The sequence below is a fragment of the Pongo pygmaeus genome, chromosome 22, assembly GCF_028885625.2.
Source record: "Pongo pygmaeus isolate AG05252 chromosome 22, NHGRI_mPonPyg2-v2.0_pri, whole genome shotgun sequence".
Classification (NCBI taxonomy): Eukaryota; Metazoa; Chordata; class Mammalia; order Primates; family Hominidae; genus Pongo; species Pongo pygmaeus.
Window position 1 is genome coordinate 39766062 of NC_072395.2, and position 18004 is coordinate 39784065.

Consider the following 18004-nt stretch of genomic DNA (forward strand, 5'->3'; position numbering starts at 1 on the left):
AGGAGGCCTCAAGGATTTTGGGGCAAGTCCCTGCCATCTTCTGCAGATAACTATTCTCCTTTTGAGAGACAGCTCTTGGCCTGTTACTGGGCTTTGGTGGAAACTGAACGTTTGACTATGAGTCATCAAGCCACCATGTAACCTGAACTGCCTATTATGAACTGGGTGCTTTCTGACCCATCTAGCCATAAAGTGGGTCATGGGCTGTAGCATTCCATCATCAAATGCAAGTGGCCTAATGTGATCGGGCTGGAGCAAGTCCTGAAGGCACAAGTAAGTTATATAAGGAAGTGGCTCAAATGCCCACAGTCTCCACTCCTGCCACCCTGCCTTCTCTCCCCCAACCTGCACTGATGGCCTCATGGAGAGTTCCCTAAGATCAGTTGACAGAGGAAGAGAAGACTAGGGCCTGGTACACAGACAGTTCTGCATGACATGCAGGCACCACCCAAAAGTAGACAGCTGCAGCACTATATCCCCCTTCTAGGACATCTCTGAAGGACAGCAGTGAAGGGAAATCATCCCAGTGGTCAGAACTTCAAGCAGTGCATTTGGCTGCTGTGCACTTTGCACAGAAGGAGAAATGGCCAGATGTGTGATTATATAGTGATTCTTGGGCTGTAGTCAATGGTTTGTCTGGATGGTCAGGAACTTGGAAGAAGGATGATTGGAAGATTGGTGACAAATTTGGGAAAGATGTATGTGGATGGACTTCTTTGAGTGGTCAAAAACCATGAAGATATTTGTATCCCATGTGAGTGCTCACCAACAGGTGACCTCAGCAGAGGAGGTTTTAGACAATCAAGTGGATAGGATGACTCGTTCTGTGGACACCAGTAAGCCTCCTTCCCCAGCCACCCCTGTCATTGCCCAATGGCCCATGAACAAAGTGGACATGGTGGCAGGGATGAGATTACTCATGGGTTCAGCAATATGGACTTCCAGTCACCAAGGCTGACCTGGCTATGGCCACTGCTGAGTGCCCAATTTGCCAGCAGCAGAGACCAACACTGAGCCCTTGATATGGCACCATTCCTCAAGATGATCAGCCAGCTACCTGCTGGCAGGTGGATTATATTGGACCTCTTCCACCATGGAAAGGGCAGAGGTTGGTCATCACTGGAATAGAAACTTACTCTGGATATGGGTTTGCCTGTCCTGCATGCAATGCTTCTGCCAAGACTACCAACCATGGACTCATGGAATGCCTTATCCACTGTCACAGTATTCCATGCAGCATTGCCTCTGACCAAGGCACTCACTTTACAGCTAAAGAAGTGGCAGTGGGCTCATGCTCATGGAATTCACTGGTTTTACCATGTTCCCTATCATCCTGAAGCAGCTGGATTGATAGGTCAGTGGAATGCCTTTTTGAAGTCACAGTTACAACGCCAACTAGGTAACAATACTTTGCAGGGCTGGGGTCAAGTTCTCCAGAATGCCTTGTATGCTCTGAGTCAGCGTCCAACATATCATACTGTTTCTTCCATAGCCAGGATTCACAGGTCCAGCAATCAAAAGGTGGAAGTGGAAGTGGCACCACTCACCATCACCCCTACTGATCTGCTAGCAAAATGTTTGCTTCCTGTTCCTGTGACATTACATTATGCTGGCCCAGAGGTCTTTGTTCCAGAGGGAGGAACGCTGCCACCAGGAGACACAACAAGGATTCCATTAAATTGGAAGTTAAGATTGCCACCTGGACACTTTGGGCTTCTCCTACCTTCAAGCCAACAGGCCAAGATGAGAGTTAGTGTTGGCTGCGGTGACTGACCCATAGTATTAAGATGAAATCAGTCTACTACTCCACAACAGAGATAAGGAAGACTATGCATGGGACACAGCAGATTCATTAGGGTGTCTCTTAGTATTACCATGTCCTGTGATTAAGGTTAATGAGAAACTACAACAGCCCAATCCAGGCAGTACTACAAATGGCCCAGATCCCTCAGGAATGAAGGTTTGGGTCACTCCACCTGGTAAAAAACCACAACCTGCTGAGGTGCTTGCTGAAGGCAAAGGGAATACAGAATGGGAAGTAGAAGAAGGTAGTCATCAATACCAGCTATGACCATGTGACCAGCTGCAGAAATGGGGGCTTTAATTATTATGAGTATTTCCTCCTCCTTTTGCTAAAAATATGTTTGTGCATGTATACACTTGTACTAAGAAAACATCTTTTTTTTCTTTTCTTTTGTCATGTGATATAAGATTCATTGATTTCATATCAGCCTTTAAATATTGTTAAGTTTACGTAATAGCGTTTGAGTTGGGGATTGGTGTGTTTCTGGCTGTACAAAGGATAGTTGTATTATGTTAGGCATAATTATGACCTTATTGTTGTCTTCATTTGAAGATTATGTATGATCTCAGGAGATGTGTATGGGTTCAAGTTTACAAGGGGTGGACTTGTGATGGCTAATACCGAGCGTCAACTTGATTGGATTGGAGGCTACAAAGTATTGATCCTGGGTGTGTCTGTGAGGGTGTTGCTAAAAGAGACTAACATTTGAGTCAGTGGGCTGGGAAAGGCAGATCTACCCTTAGCGTGGTGGGCACAATCTAATTAGCTGCCAGCACACATAAAAGCAGGCAGAAAAACATGAAAAGGAGAGACTGGCCTAGCCTCCCAGCCTATGTCTTTCTCCTGTGCTGGATGCTTCCTGCTCTCAAACACAAGACTCCAAATTCCTCAGTTTGGGGACTTGGACTGTTTCTCTTTGCTCCTCAGCTTGCGGACAGCCTATTGTAGGACCTTGTGATTGTGTAAGTTAATATTTAATGAATTCCCCTATATATATACACATATATACGCATATAGTATATATATACACAAATATATACACATATATACGCATATAGTATATATATACACAAATATATATGTGTGTGTGTGTATATTTATATATATATACATTTCCTATTAGTTCTGTTCCTCTAGAGAACCCTGACTAATACAAAATATTGCTCATAAGAGTTCTTTAGGTCTAGTCCAAGTGTAATTTTTTATGGGTTTACTGTCAAAATTTCTGAGTCACTTAAAAAAAGAATGTTCTCAGGTCAAAAGCAGAGACATTGTTTTTGTAAGCTTTATTAATTGCTTTAAATGATTCAATGTTTTATTTTGCTTCACATTTGTGATTTTACGTTACTATGCAAGTTTTAAAAAATGTTTTTCCAGGAATTTTAAAGTATTTTTCTTTTTATTGCATTATTTGCCTATGTCATATTTTTAAGTGTTTTTCCAAATGTTCATGCGTTCCATAAAGGGGAATTCCCCTTTCATTCCCAGATAACTCTATAACTCTATCTGGGAATCCTGTTTTTTTTTTCTGTCTCTCTCTGTCTAATATGTACTGGTTGCTCTTTAGTCCAGGTATACTAATGTTTTAGTATTTCCTTTATTGCTCTTCAAGTTCAGATCCTTTGTTTTTGAATTCTATATTTTTCCCTTCCTTAGTTTATTACCTTATTTGTTGGAATATATTCTCAAGTAACTTCTTAGGAAGATATAAATGGGGATAAACTCTCTACTTACATGTCTGAAAATATCTGATTTTACCACCTTCATTGGTAGTTTGATTGGGGAGACATTACTTGGTTTTATCAGTCTAGATGTTTTTATGCTGCTTCAACAAACAGCTCACAAATCTCAATTATTTAACATAAAACTTTATTTTTTAGTAAAGATACATGTCTAGTGCAGATTGGAAATGGAACTCTGCTCATTATGGTTCAATTCAGTGGGTTTGTATCTCAACAAATGATTCTGCAATTACCATGGCAGAGAAAAGGAAATACAGTATACTGACTTGGAAAATTCCATTTGAAAGTGACACACTTATCTCATTTATTCTTTATTGGCCAAGCAATTCACAGGGCCACCTTTATCAAGGCAGGTAAAAGGGAGCATGACACATCATGCACCTTCTACCTTGAAGTGATAGATGTGACTATCACTCATACTTAATTGGCCAACACTACGTTTCCACATTCAATATTAAAGAGGACAGGGAAGTGTAATTTGCCTGCCTAGCTAGGAGAGGAGAATTAGATCACTTGTGAGTAGTCATTGCCTATAAATTGATTAAAAATAAGTTCATCTTTGATTTTCGAGGCATTATTCCATTGTGTTTTATCATCCAGTAAACTTTGAGTGCCGTTCTTTTGTATGTGATCTGTTTTACCCAGATAGGGTAAGATTTCAGGATTATCTTTTTATCTCTGGTGTTGTAAAACTTGTGATGATATGACTCAGTGTGAATGTTTTAAAATTTATTTTACTTGGCATTAAGTAGGATTTTTAAGACAGAAAGCTTGCATCCTTCAATTCTGAACAAATTCTTGAATTATATCTTTGATAATTTTCTCTCCTCATTTCTTTATTCTCTCATTCTAGAACTCACACTAGCTTATGTAAAGAAGAAATAGAGCTCTGCAAATCTTATATGTGAGATCAGAAAACTGTGACAGCAGAAATTCCTGTAAACTCAGGTGAATGATGAAGAGAAAAAGATATCTGTCTCACAGTTAGTTAAGTGCAATGAAGAAGAAGTAAATGAATCAGGAGGCAGTATACCATATAGCTTTCTTAGCAAATTCTATGACTCCATCTTCTTAACATCTCTCTCATCAAAATATTTTAATCCTAATTTTTCTATAATGGGTACAAAAACTGACAAATTGTTTTTAAAAATAGAAAATAGAAGAAATAAGTTCCATTATTGTATTGAAAATTATTGACATAAAATGAGAATGATACATGTTACATTTTAAATAATTACTTATAAATATATGATCTAAGAATCATATTACATTATGTATTACCTATACCCTGTGTCAGTTAAGATTATTTCAAGTGTAAGTAAAACCAAGTAATAATGGCAGTAGATTAAAGTAAAAAGAAAATTATTATATGCTTAATAAGAAGTCCAGAAGTGGAGGGGCCTAGAATTGTTTCGGAAGTTTTGCCATAACATCAAAGAACAGAGCTCCTTAGAGTGTTTCATTTCACCATTATGAGGCTTATTTTTCTAGTGGACATGAAACATTTATTGTAATAATATTATTTATATGGGTGTTAGCAATTAGGTGACTTAAAAGAAAATGACTAATATATTTTCTAGAGGTCAAAATTATAAACTTATGCCTGGGATCTTCACCTTAAACAAATGAATGAGCCAATTTTGCTGGGGCATATATTATTCCAGACCACCTAAGCCTAATTAAATACAATGCTTTATCAGTACTTGGTTCTAAGATATGTGTGGAGGCTGGGGGCGGTGGCTCATGCCTGTAATCCCAGCACTTTGGGAGGCCGAGGCGGGCGGATCACAAGGTCAGGAGACCGGCCTGGCTAACACGGAGAAACCCCGTCTCTACTAACAATACAAAAACAAAATTAGCTGGGCGTGGTGGTGGGCGCCTGAAGTCCCAGCTACTCAAGAGGCTGAGGCAGGAGAATGGCGTGAACCCAGGAGGCGGAGCTGGCAGTGAGCCGAGGTGGCGCCACTGCACTCCAGCCTGGGCGACAGAGTGAGACTCCTTCTTAAATAAATAAATAAATAAATAAATAAATAAATAAATAAATAAAAGACGTGTGTGGGAAACAGCAATCTCCTTCGTCTTCATCCCCCTTTTACTAGGGACCAGTTGTAAGGTCTTCCTCAGCACCAGTAAGGGAATGTCATTTATCCCTTTGGGATCCAAGAGTTTGGATAAATGCTAACCCAAAGGTGACAGGTTCTGTCCTAAACATCAAATGCCTTGAAGAAAGTCCAGTTTCACTGTGTTCCAGGAATCAATGCCAAGAACAGAAGCCAAGTACAGTTGGATTGACATGAAAGAAATTCTATTCTTAGGGTGACTTAGCAGCAACAGTCAAGATCCATAGAACCTGGAATAGAATAAAGTGCCAGAGACAGGGTGGCAAAAGTTACAGAATGCATCTGCCAAGAAAAAAGAGACTGTCTTTCATTTTTGTAAGGAATCATTTTCCCCACTTTTGCTTCTATTTGTTTAACAACAAAATGAACGTAATGGTCCTTTAGCCTTTAATTTTAGAACTAAAAGAAGATAAATTAACCCATAAGACAAAACCAGATTAAGAATCACCACAGTGAAAAGGGATAATCAGAAGGTTAAATAATATGTTCTTTGCACTTAAGGGCAATGCTTTGTTTTATTAATGTATTTATATCTGTTTCTATCCCAAAGTATGTTGTATTTTGCCCATTTCTCTTTTACCAGGTATATGTGTGGACTTTTTGAGTGGTATTACCAGAGACTAGTTTATTAAAATGTTACTTAAGATGTTGGCAGTATTTTAGAAATCTGAAACCTATTTCAGAATATAAAGTTGTCAAAAGAGCACTAAGTAAGATGAAGGAACATGGATTTTTTTTACCTGCTTTTGTTATGAACTGGTTATGTATATTTTGGCAACTGTGTACACTCCCTAGCCCTTTTCAGCTGTAATGTGATGGCTTTGGACCAGATGGCTGTAAACTCTTTCCAGTTCCAATAGCAATGAATATGCTCAGGCTTCCTCTTGGTTCACGTTCCACCAGGCAACATGGGCGTGCAGCACATTTAACTTTCCTCTTCAGCCTGGCATAAGCCATAGCTTTTGGGGAAGACTGAAAGCAGCTGGTTTTTACCCCACTCCTTCCTTCTTACTTCATATGTTTTCATTCCTAGAATAATTTCATGCATTTCTAAATTTTGCTTCAACAAGTCATGGCTAGCACTTCACCTGAAACAGCAGAGAGCACACCACAGTAAACAAAAATCACATCTGTACCCACCTGCTTATGCTGCAGCTGGCTGTTACCTGCAAACGTCATCTTCTGTCATGTAGGTTGAACCACACAGCCCAATATTAAACCAGCTGACAGAAGTGCATAGGACCATAACAACAAAGCCAAAAAATCCCACCGAACACTTTCCCAGATGAGAAGAAACCAGCATAAGAATTCTGCCTCTGTGAAAAACCTCAATGTTGTGACACCATCAAAGGTTCACTCTAGCTCCCCAGTAAGTTTCTAGCCAAAATGGATGCACAGAGGTGACAGATGGAGAGTTCAAAGCATGGATTGCAGGGAATCTCAACAAGATCCAGGGCAAGGTTGAAAATCAACACAAAGAAACTTCTAAAGCAATCCAGGAAATAAAAGAAGAGGTAAACACCTTAAAAAAATCAATCAGAGCTACTGGAACTGAAAACCTCACTTAGGGAATTTCAAAATATAATTGAAAGCTTTATCAGTGGACTAGACCAAGCAGAAGAAATAATTTTTGAGCTTGAAAATCAGTCTTTCAAACTAACCCAAACAAAAATAAAGAAAAAAGAATTTTAAAAAATGAACCAAGTCTTTGAGAAAAATGGGATTATGTAAGGTGACCAAATCTATAAGTTATTGGTATTCCTGAGAGAGAAGCACAAAAAGTAAACAACCCAGAAAACATACTTGAGGGAATAATTCAAGAAAATTTCCCTAAGCTGGCTAGAGGGGTAGACATGAAATCCAGAGAACAACTGTGAGTTACTATACAAAATGAACATCATCAAGACATATAGTCACCAGGCTGTCTAAGACCAGTCCTAAAAAAAAATTCTTAAAGGCAGCTGAAAAAAAAGGTAAGATCACATACAAGGCCATCCAATCAGGCTAACAGCATACCTCTCAGCAGAAACCCTATAAGCCAGAAGAGACTGAGGCCCTATTTTCAGCATTCTCAAAGGAAAGAAGCTTCAACAAATAATTTCATACCCCACCAAAGCTTCATAAGTGGAGAAATGAATTCTTTTTTAGACAAGCAATCACTAAGGAAATCTGTTACAACTCGACTAGCCTTACAAGAGACTTGTAAGGGAGTTCTAAACATGGAGACAAAAGACTTATGCATGTTTCCACAAATCACATCTAAGTACCTAGGCCTTTTAAAGCATCTACACAATAGAAACTACAAAACCACCAGCTAACAACTTCACGATAGAATAAAAACCTCACTTATCAATATTAACTTTGAACATAAATGGTCTTAATGCCCCATTTAAAAGGCACAGAGGATCAAGTTGAATAATGAAACAAGACGTATCTGTCTACCATCTTCAAGGAGTACATCTCTCACATAATGAAATCTATAGACTCAAAGGGTTAGAGAAAGATGTATCATACAAACAGAAAACAAACAATAAGCAGGAGTCACTATTCTTATATCAGATAAAATAGACTTTAAACAAATAACAGTAACAAAGAACAAAGAAGGGCACTATATTATCAAAAATGTTCAATCTAACAAGATGACTTAATTATCTGAAATATATATGCACCTAACATTGGCGCACCCAGATTCACAAAACAAGTTCTTCCAGAGCTACAAAAAGACTTGGAGAGCCACACAGGAATAGTGGGGGACTTCAATACTCCACTGATAGTGTTAGATCACTTAGGCAGAAAACTAAAAAAGCTATTCTGGGCTTGCATTTTACACTTGAATAATTGGACCTATTAAACATCTACAGAACACTCCACCCATCAACCATAGAATGTACCTTCTTTTCATCTATTCATGAAACATATTCTAAGATTGATTATATGCTCAACCAAGAAGGAAGTGTCAAATCAAAAAAAAAATCAAAATCATACCAACCATACTTTCAGACCACAGTGAAATAAAAATACAAATCAATACCAAGAAGATCTCTTAAAACCACACAATTACATGGAAATTAAACAACTTGTTCCTGCTCCTGGATGACTTTTGGGCAAGCAATGAAGTTAAGGCAGCAATTAAAAACAATCTTTAAAATAAATGAAAACACAGACACAACATACCAAAATCTCTGAAATGCAGCTAAAATAGTGTTAAGAGGAAAGCTTATAATACTAAATGTCTACATCAAGAAGTTAGATCTCGAATTAGCAATCTAACCTCACAGCTGGAGGAACTTAAAAAAAGAACAAACTAACCCTAAAGGTATTAGCGAAAACAAATAACTGAAATCAGATCAGAACTGAAAAAAATTGAAACCCCAAAATCCATACAAAACATCAATGAAAACAAAAGCTGCTTATTTGAAAGGATAAACAAGATTGATAGACAGCTAGCTAGATTAATGAAGAAAAGTAGACAGAGGATCCAAATAAGCATAATCAAAAAGAACAAAGGTGACATTACAAACAAGCCCACAGAAATAAAAAAATATTCCCAGAGACTATTAGGAACACCTCTATGCACACAAACTAGAAAATCTAGAGGAAATGGACAAATTTCTGGAAATATACAACCTCCCAAGACTGAGTCAGGGAGAAATAGAAACCCTGAACAGACCAATATCAAGTTACAAAATTGAATCAATAGTTTAAAAAAAAACCCTTCCAATCAAAAAAGCCCTAGACCAAATGGATTTCAGCTGAATTCTACCATATTTACAAAGAACAGGTACCAATCCTACTGAAACTATTCCAAAAAACCGAGGAAGAGAGACTTCTCCCTAACTTATTCAGTGAAGCCAGAATCACATTGATACCAAAATCGGGCAAAGACAAAACAAAAAAAGAGAAAGGCACAGGCAAATAGTCCCTGATTAACATAGATGAAAAATCTTCAAGAAAATACTAGCTGACTAAATCCTGCAGCACATCAAAAGTTAATTCATTTTGATGAAGTAGGCTTGATTCCTCAGAGCTGGTTCAACATGTGCAAATCAATAAATGTGATTCACTACACAAACAGAATTTTAAACAATATTATCATGTAAATAGATGTAAGAAAACTTTTGATAAAATCCAATACCACTTTATGATAAAAACCCTCAACAAATTAGGCATCATAGGAACATACCTCAAAATAGTAAGAGCTTGTATAACATTCCACAACCAACATCATAGTGAAAGGGCAAAAGATGGAAGAATTTTACGTAAGAATTGGAACAAGTCAAAGATGCTCACTCTTTCCAGTCATATTCAACACAGTACTGGAAGTCCTTGCCAGAGCGTTCAGGCAAAAGATAGAAAAAAAGGCACCCTGATAGAAAAAGTAGAAGTCAAAAGATCTGTCTTCACTGATGATATAATTCTATACCTAGAAAATCCCAAATACTCCACTAAAAGACCTCTAGAACTGATAAATGACTTCAGTAGGGTGTTAGGATCCAAAGTAAATGCAGAAAAATACACCAATAATGCTCAACCTCAGAGCCAAATCAATAACACAATTTCATTTACAATAGCCACACACTCACCCAAAATAAAATACCTAGGAATACATATAATCAAGGTGGTGAAAAACCTTTACAAGGAAAACTACAAACACTGCTGAAGGAAATCATAGATGATATAAACAAATGGAAAAATATCTCATACTCATTAATTGGAAGAATCATTATGGTTAAAATGGCCATACTACCCAAAGCAATCTACAGATGCAAGGCTATTTCCATCAAACTACCAACATCATTTTTCACAGAATTGGAAAAAAATTTTCTAAAATTCATATGGAACCAAAAAAGAGCCCAAATAGCCAAAGCAATTCTAAGAAAGAGAAACAAAGATGGAGGCATCATACTACCTGACTTCAAAAAATACTTTATGGTTACAGTAACCCAAATAGCATGATATTGGTACAAAAACAGACACATAGACCAATAAACATAATAAGAACCCATAAGTGAAGCCACACACCTACAAGCATCTGATCTTCAATGATTTTGACAATAACAGGCAGTGGGAAAAGAACTCCCTTTGAATAAGTAGTGCTGGAACAACAGTCTAGCCATACGCAAAAGTATAAAGCTTGACTCCCATATTTCACAATATACAAAAATTAATACAAGATAAATTAGATACTTAAATATAAAACCAAAAACTATAAAATCCTAGAAAAGAATTTAGAAAAAACCATTCTGGGCATTGGTCTTGGCATTCATGACTAAGACCCCAGAAGCAATTGCAACAACAACAACAAAAAATAGACAAGTGGGACCTAATTAAACTAAAGAACTTCTTCACATCAAAAGAAACTATCAACAGAGTAAACAACCAACCTACAGAATGGGTGAAAATATTTGTAAACTATGCATCCAGCAATGGTCTTATATAAAAAAACCTATGAAGAACTTAAATAAATAAGCAAAAAACAAACAGTCTCATTAAAAAACAAGCAAAAGAGTTGAACAGACACATCTAGAAAGAAGACATACATGTGGCCAAGAAATATATAAAAAAAATTCTCAACAGCTCTAGTCATCAGAGGAAGACAAATCAAAGCCACAATGTGATACCTACCATCTCACAGCAGTCTGAGTGGCTACTATTAAAAAGTCAAAAAATAGCACATGTTGGTCAAGCTGTGGAGACAAGGAATTGCTCATACACTCTTGGTGGAAATGTAAATTAATTCAGCCACTGTGGAAAGCAGTTTGGAGTTTTCTCAAAAAAATTAGAACTTAAAACCATTCAACCGAGCAATCCCATTACTGGGTATATACTCAAAGGAAAATAAATGTTCTACCAGAAAGACACATGTCTCAGATGTTCATTGTAACACTATTCACAATAGCAAAGACATACAATTTACCTACGTTCCCATCAACATTGGGCTGGATAAATGTGGTACATATATATCATGGAATACTGCACAGCCATATAAAAGAATGATATTATTTTTTGCAGCAACATGGATGCAGCTGGAGACTATCATCCTGAGCAAATTAATGCAGGGACAGAAAACCATACACTGCATGTTCTCACTTATAAATGGGAACTAAGCATTGAGTACACATGAACATAAAGATGGGAACAACAGACACTTGGGGCTATTCGAGGGGAGGGTGGGAGGAGGGTGAGTGTTGAAAAGCTGTCTATCAGGCACCATGATAGATAGTGATAGTGTATGAATAGTACACTATAGTGATAGTGTATGAATGATGGGATCATTCATACAGCAAACCTCAGTGACATGCAATTTGCCCATGTAACAAACCTGAACATGTACTCCCTAAAACTAAAATATGAGTTGAAAAAAATTTAAGATAGTTATAAGAAATTCCCAGCAAAACTCTGGCTTGCTTGTTGGGTTTGTGAGTCTACACCCACTTTCTTTTTTACCTCTTTTACTTATTTCCCCTTTCTTCTCCAGAATGGTTTAGATGAACACATTGTCATATTCTATTTGCTTCTTCTTTAGTATTATACAACTTTTACACACATCAGACTGCATACCAAAGATATGTAAATATAGATTCTTCAACTATACACTTGTTCCATCATGTCCCAAATAAATCCATTTCTAAAAGCATTAACAAACTGGAATTTATCTGGAAGAGCTAATACAGATGGTTCTCTATTTTTCAAGTACAGTGACTTTTCTCCGGCAGTGAGGAATGGGAACATCCAACATCTGAGCTCATGGTGGTTCAGGCCACATGAAAGCTGCTGCCATATTGCCTTGTCAACTGCAGCTTGGCATCACTTAATGGGTTCTTCATTTCTCTCTCATTTTGTGGGCACACTTCAGCAGTAGCTCAAGACATTCAACAGTTTGCATTCTACATTCATTTATAATTGATCTTTGTAAAACAAATATAAGAAATTTAAGACCAGTTAATTGGCTGGTCTTAAAACAGGGAGATTATTCTGGATGATTCTGCTGGGCCCAATATAATCAGAAGGATCCTTAAAAGTGAAAGAGGGAGACAAAAGAAAAATCAGAGTTATGCAAAGTGAATAGGATTTGACCTGCTGTTGCTGGCTTTAAAAATGGAGGAAGGCACCATGATCAAAGGAATACAGCAGCCTTTAGATGCAGAAAAAGAGAAGGAATCACATTCTCTTCTAGGACTTCCAGAAAGAATGCAGTCCTGACAACAGCTTCTTTTTAGCCTAGTGATATCCAAGCCAGACTTCTGACCTGCAGAACTAGAAGACAATAAACGTGTTATTTCAAGCCACTAAATTTGTGGTGATTTCTCACCACTGCAGTGAAAAACTAAAATAGCATCATATGATTAGTGTCAATGAGAGGTTAAAACCAGCCAAAAGATGGAGAGACAATGTGTGAGTACTTTTTTGAACTTAAAAGCACTATTGAAATAGAAGTCCATTCTTTACTGTAAAAAAGTAAAAACAACAAAAAGGATAATAATACTTAGTACTTATCCATAAAGTTGTAATAAACATTAAGTATTCCCCTTTCTCTTGAATATAAAATAAATATATAATAGGTCATGTGTGTGTATGTTTATATATATAAATATATAAAATATAAAAACATATAAATATATATTTAAATAATATATATTTATAAATATAAAAAATGTAATATTTATGAATATATAAATGTATAAATAAACAAGTATATACAGATATATAATTCAGTATTCAATTAGGAAAGCAGAAACATTCCACATAAATATAATATTGAACACTAATTACACAGGTAAGGGAAGAACTGGGAAGCCAAACAGGAAATGCTGAGACACTGTAGAGATTAACAAGAGCGGGAAGTCACCAGTGCCCCAGGGCTAGAAGGGCAACAGGAGGAAGTGGCGTTCCCAAACCCCAGATTCTGGTCATCCCACGGAGGCCATACCCTCCATGGGTGGTGGTGTGTGGTGCAGACTGTGTACCAAGCAAGAGCTGGAGTTTGAAAGGAGATGCTGCTGTCCAAGAGAAAGAGAAGGAGAATTGTCCTGTCTTCATCTTTCCTTCCATCATCTAATCTCACATCAGTGCCTCCCACTGGTTGAATCCAGCAAGAAACCAGCTGAAGTAAGTGCCTGGGAAGTGTAGCCCTCCTGTCAAACAAAGGGAAGCAGGGGAAAGGAGAGAAATAAGAGAGAAAGAAAAAAAGTGGGTACAAAAAAAGTCCTTACATATTGCCTTGTTGTGAGGATTAAACTATCTGAGTTGTGCGAAGCACTAATATGGCACTCATTAGCATGTATTCAGTTGATGTTTGCTATTGTTATTATTGCCTTAGCTCTAATTACACAATTAAAGTAATGAAAGTGATGCTTAAAACTTCTCACATAACCTAGGATTGTAAACCATTCTAAATGCTTTCAAATCTATTATAGTTTTCTCTAGAGGGACATTATCATGTGCTGAGCTTTATTAGGCAACAAAACATTGCTGAAGGGTACACCAGAGACAACTTGATGAACGAGATACAAAGCTAGCGTAATGTGACAAGTGCAAACAAATCTTCCCCTCACTCAGCTCTATCATCTTGCTTTGATCACATGTTGGTGAACTCTACAAATAACTTTTAAATTATCTTTTGAGAAAATTTAATAATCGTGCTTGGGCTGTCTCCTGAGTTTCTTTAAGAAACTTATCTACTATATTGTCAGCATGGAAAACTTAATATCTTGCCAACTAAAATATACATGTAAGTCATTGGTAAAGTGTTTAATTTCTGTCTTGTTGCATGTCTGTGTTTGGTGTTTGCAGTTAAAAAGACTCCTACATAGTCTTTAATTTCATTTCACTTTTCATCCTTTTAAGACATCTACATCATGTCTGAGATTCTAGCTTATTTTAGGTCATGGAAAAATTCCTGTATGTGTATACTGAACAGACTCTCATGTTTATCCTTTTATATTTTTGCTGAGCTCTAGAACCATATTTAGTTACTCAGTGGGGATTTCTACTCAGTTTTCCAACAGTAAATCATGCTTACAAGGCAACACATCATTGTTAAGCACAAATCTTCTGCTTTTGACCATGGCACATGTTTACCTATGTAACAAACCTGTACATTCTGCACATGTATCCTGGAATGTAAAGTAAAAAGAAAAATCTTCTGCTTTTGCTCCTGTAATTTATATCTTGGTGAATGAAATCATATTCCCCCTCCCAAAATCAGAAATAGAGTCATAATAATGTCCCCCACTCACTTCCTCTTTTTCTTTCTCCTGACCCCATCCAGTCAGTACATTGTGAATCCACCTTGTTCAAAAGTCTCCAATCTACTTCATCTTCTCATTTCCACAACCGCTGTCTTAGTTCACTCTCATGCCACCCGTTACCCAGCAGACTCCCTAAAATATCTGATCTCCTTGCTTCCAACAGGGCCCTTTTCCCGTCTAGTCTCTACTGTACAATTAGAATATTCTCACAAACACATGATTACAACTTTTCCAAATTTAAAAGTATTTGCTTGTTTCCTATGGTTTCTAGTTAAATTTCAAAATATTAGGCTAATATGCAATGCTGATGAAATTTGTAATTACTGAACTCTATAGCATTATGTCCTGCATGTACCATTTATGGCAACAATATGAAATTACTTTTATTACTCTAAGTAGCATCCCTTCCTCAAGAATGTCTTTTCTGAGAAGGCCGTCTTATTTAGATGGTTTTTTTCCTGAATATTCCTATCACTGCAATCATCAGACAGTGCTTTCCTTGTTTTTACGTGTGTGCGTCTTACTTATTTGACTATAAGCTATTTAGAGGCAAATTCCATGGTTCTAGATTTTTCTATTGCAAGTACCTCAAACTATGGTATCCAATATGGTAGTCACGGTGCATGGGTGGTTCAGTGGTAGAATTCTCGCCTGCCAATATGGTAGTCACTAGTCACATGTCTGTTGAGAACTTGAAATATGGCTGGCCCAAGTTGAAAGGTGATATAAGGGCAAACTACCCACCAGATTTTGAAGACCCAATATGCAAAATTAAAAAAAAAACTTTTATTGTTATATTTGATTGCATGTTAAAATAATATCTGGGGAATATTAGATTAATGTTATTGCTAAAATTAATTTCATCTGTTCTTCTTACTTTTTTATGGCTCCTAGAAAATTTAAATGACATACGTGGCTCACATTTGTGATTCTCATTAAATGTCTATGAGATGGAACTGTCACAGAATAGAACAGGATCAAGAAGCATTCACAAGTGAAAACAGACCTTTGAAGGAACATTCCGGAAAAAGTCTAGACATTTAAACAAGATCAAGAGTGCAAACTAAAGTAGAAAAGAAAAAGAAAAATAGACCATATACTAGCTTTGCAGTTGAGATTGAGTCGTCCAGGAAGGAGCAGCTAGAAGTCCACATAAGATTTTTTTTTATTTTTTATTTTTTGAGACAGAGTTTCACTCTTGTTGCCCAGGCTGGAGTGCAATGGCACAATCTCGGCTCACTGCAACCTCAGCCTCCCGGGTTGAAGCGATTCTTCCACCTCAGCCTCCCAAGTAGCTGGGACTACAGGTGGCCACCATCACGCCCCGCTAATTTTTGTATTCTTAGTAGAGCCAGGGTTTCACCATGTTGGCCAGGTTGGTCTTGAACTCCTGACCTTGGGTGATCCACCTGCCTCAGCCTCCCAAAGTGCTGGGATTACAGGCGTGAGCCACTGCGCCCAGCCACATAAGTTGTTTTAAGCTTATTTGTCCTGGAGATGAATCTGAATTTTGATTCTGAAACATGTGTGTATGGGAAGCATTTTTGAAACAGGTGGATATGAGCTACTTAAACATGGAAGAGTAATACATAAGTTGTTCTGGAGCCCCTTAAAGACTCTTAAAAAATAGCTGCCAAATAAATTTTTTGAAAAACAATACACCCACAATGACAAATAGAAGGGGGTAGCAGATAATAGTAATAACATCTTGGAAAAAGAAATCAGAGAGATAAGTAGTTAATAAGCAATGTGTAAGTAGAAGAATATCTCAAAGATATTAATATTCTAAGAGGAAAAACAAAACATGAACCAAGAAATGTGTCTTATGAAGCACTTCACAAAATATGAAGAAGCTCTTGGAATTTCTTGAACCCAGGAGGAGGAGGTTGCAGTGAGCTGGGATTGTGCTATTGCACTCCAGCCTGGGTAACAGAGCAAGACTCCATCTAAAAAAAGTAAATAAATCAATACATAAAAGCTCTTGACGTTAAAAATATGCTGTTATAAATGAAAAACTGAGTGGAAGAAGTGGCAGATAACATTGAAGATAGCTAGAAATCAGAGCAAACAGAGACAGAAAACAGAAAAGAAGATAAGAAAATTAGATGATTTGCTTAGGAGATCCTAATAATAGGAGTAATAGAATGAAAAAAATTGAGAAAACAGAGATAAGGAAATTATCATGGACATATATTTTTAAAATATATTCATTACTAAAGAACAAGAGTTTTAAGCCAGGGGTGGTGGCACACGCCGGTAATTCCAGCATTTTGGGAAGCTGAGGTGGGGGAATTGCTCAAGGCCAGGAGTTTGAGACCAGCCTGGGCAACAATGTGACACTCCATTTCTACAAAATATTTTTAAAAAAACTAATTGGGCTCAGTGGGACACACCTGTAATCTCAGCTACTCAAGAGGCTGAGGAGGGAGGATCTCCTGAGTCCAGCAGTTTGAGGTTTCAGTGAGCTGTGATTGTGCCACTGCACTCTAGCCTGGGTAACAGAAAGAAATCCCACCTCTAAAAATAAAAAATAAAATAATTTTTTTCTAATTAATAGGGTCCCAAATGTCTTACACAATAAATGCAAATAGACCCAGACCAAGAAACATAATTAAAATTTTAGAATAGTGGCGGCAAAGAGAAGCCTCTAGAAGCTTCTAGAGAGAGTTTTATGCAGAGAGTAAAATATCAGAAGGCCATCACATTTCTTAATAGAACATTGGAACCCTGAAGACACAGGAGACGTATTTTCACCTTCTTAGCACAAATAATCTACAACAAAACTGTTAAGCCAAATATCTAGTGTGGGTTTACGGATAAGATAATTTAAGAACTAAAAAAAAATTGTCTATGATCCTTTTACCTTTTTCAGGAGGTTGTGTTCTGCTAAAGTCAAGAAGAAAACCAGGAAACAGGAAACCATGAGATGTAGCAGAAGAGGGAGGCAAAGTAAATTCCTAGGAAGATGCAACAGAGGTATCAAGACCACAGCAAGCCTAGATCAACCAGTCCAAGTCCGAAGGCCTGAGGACCAGGAGCACTGATGGTGTAAGTCCCAGTCCAAGAGCAGGAGAAGTCTGATGTCCC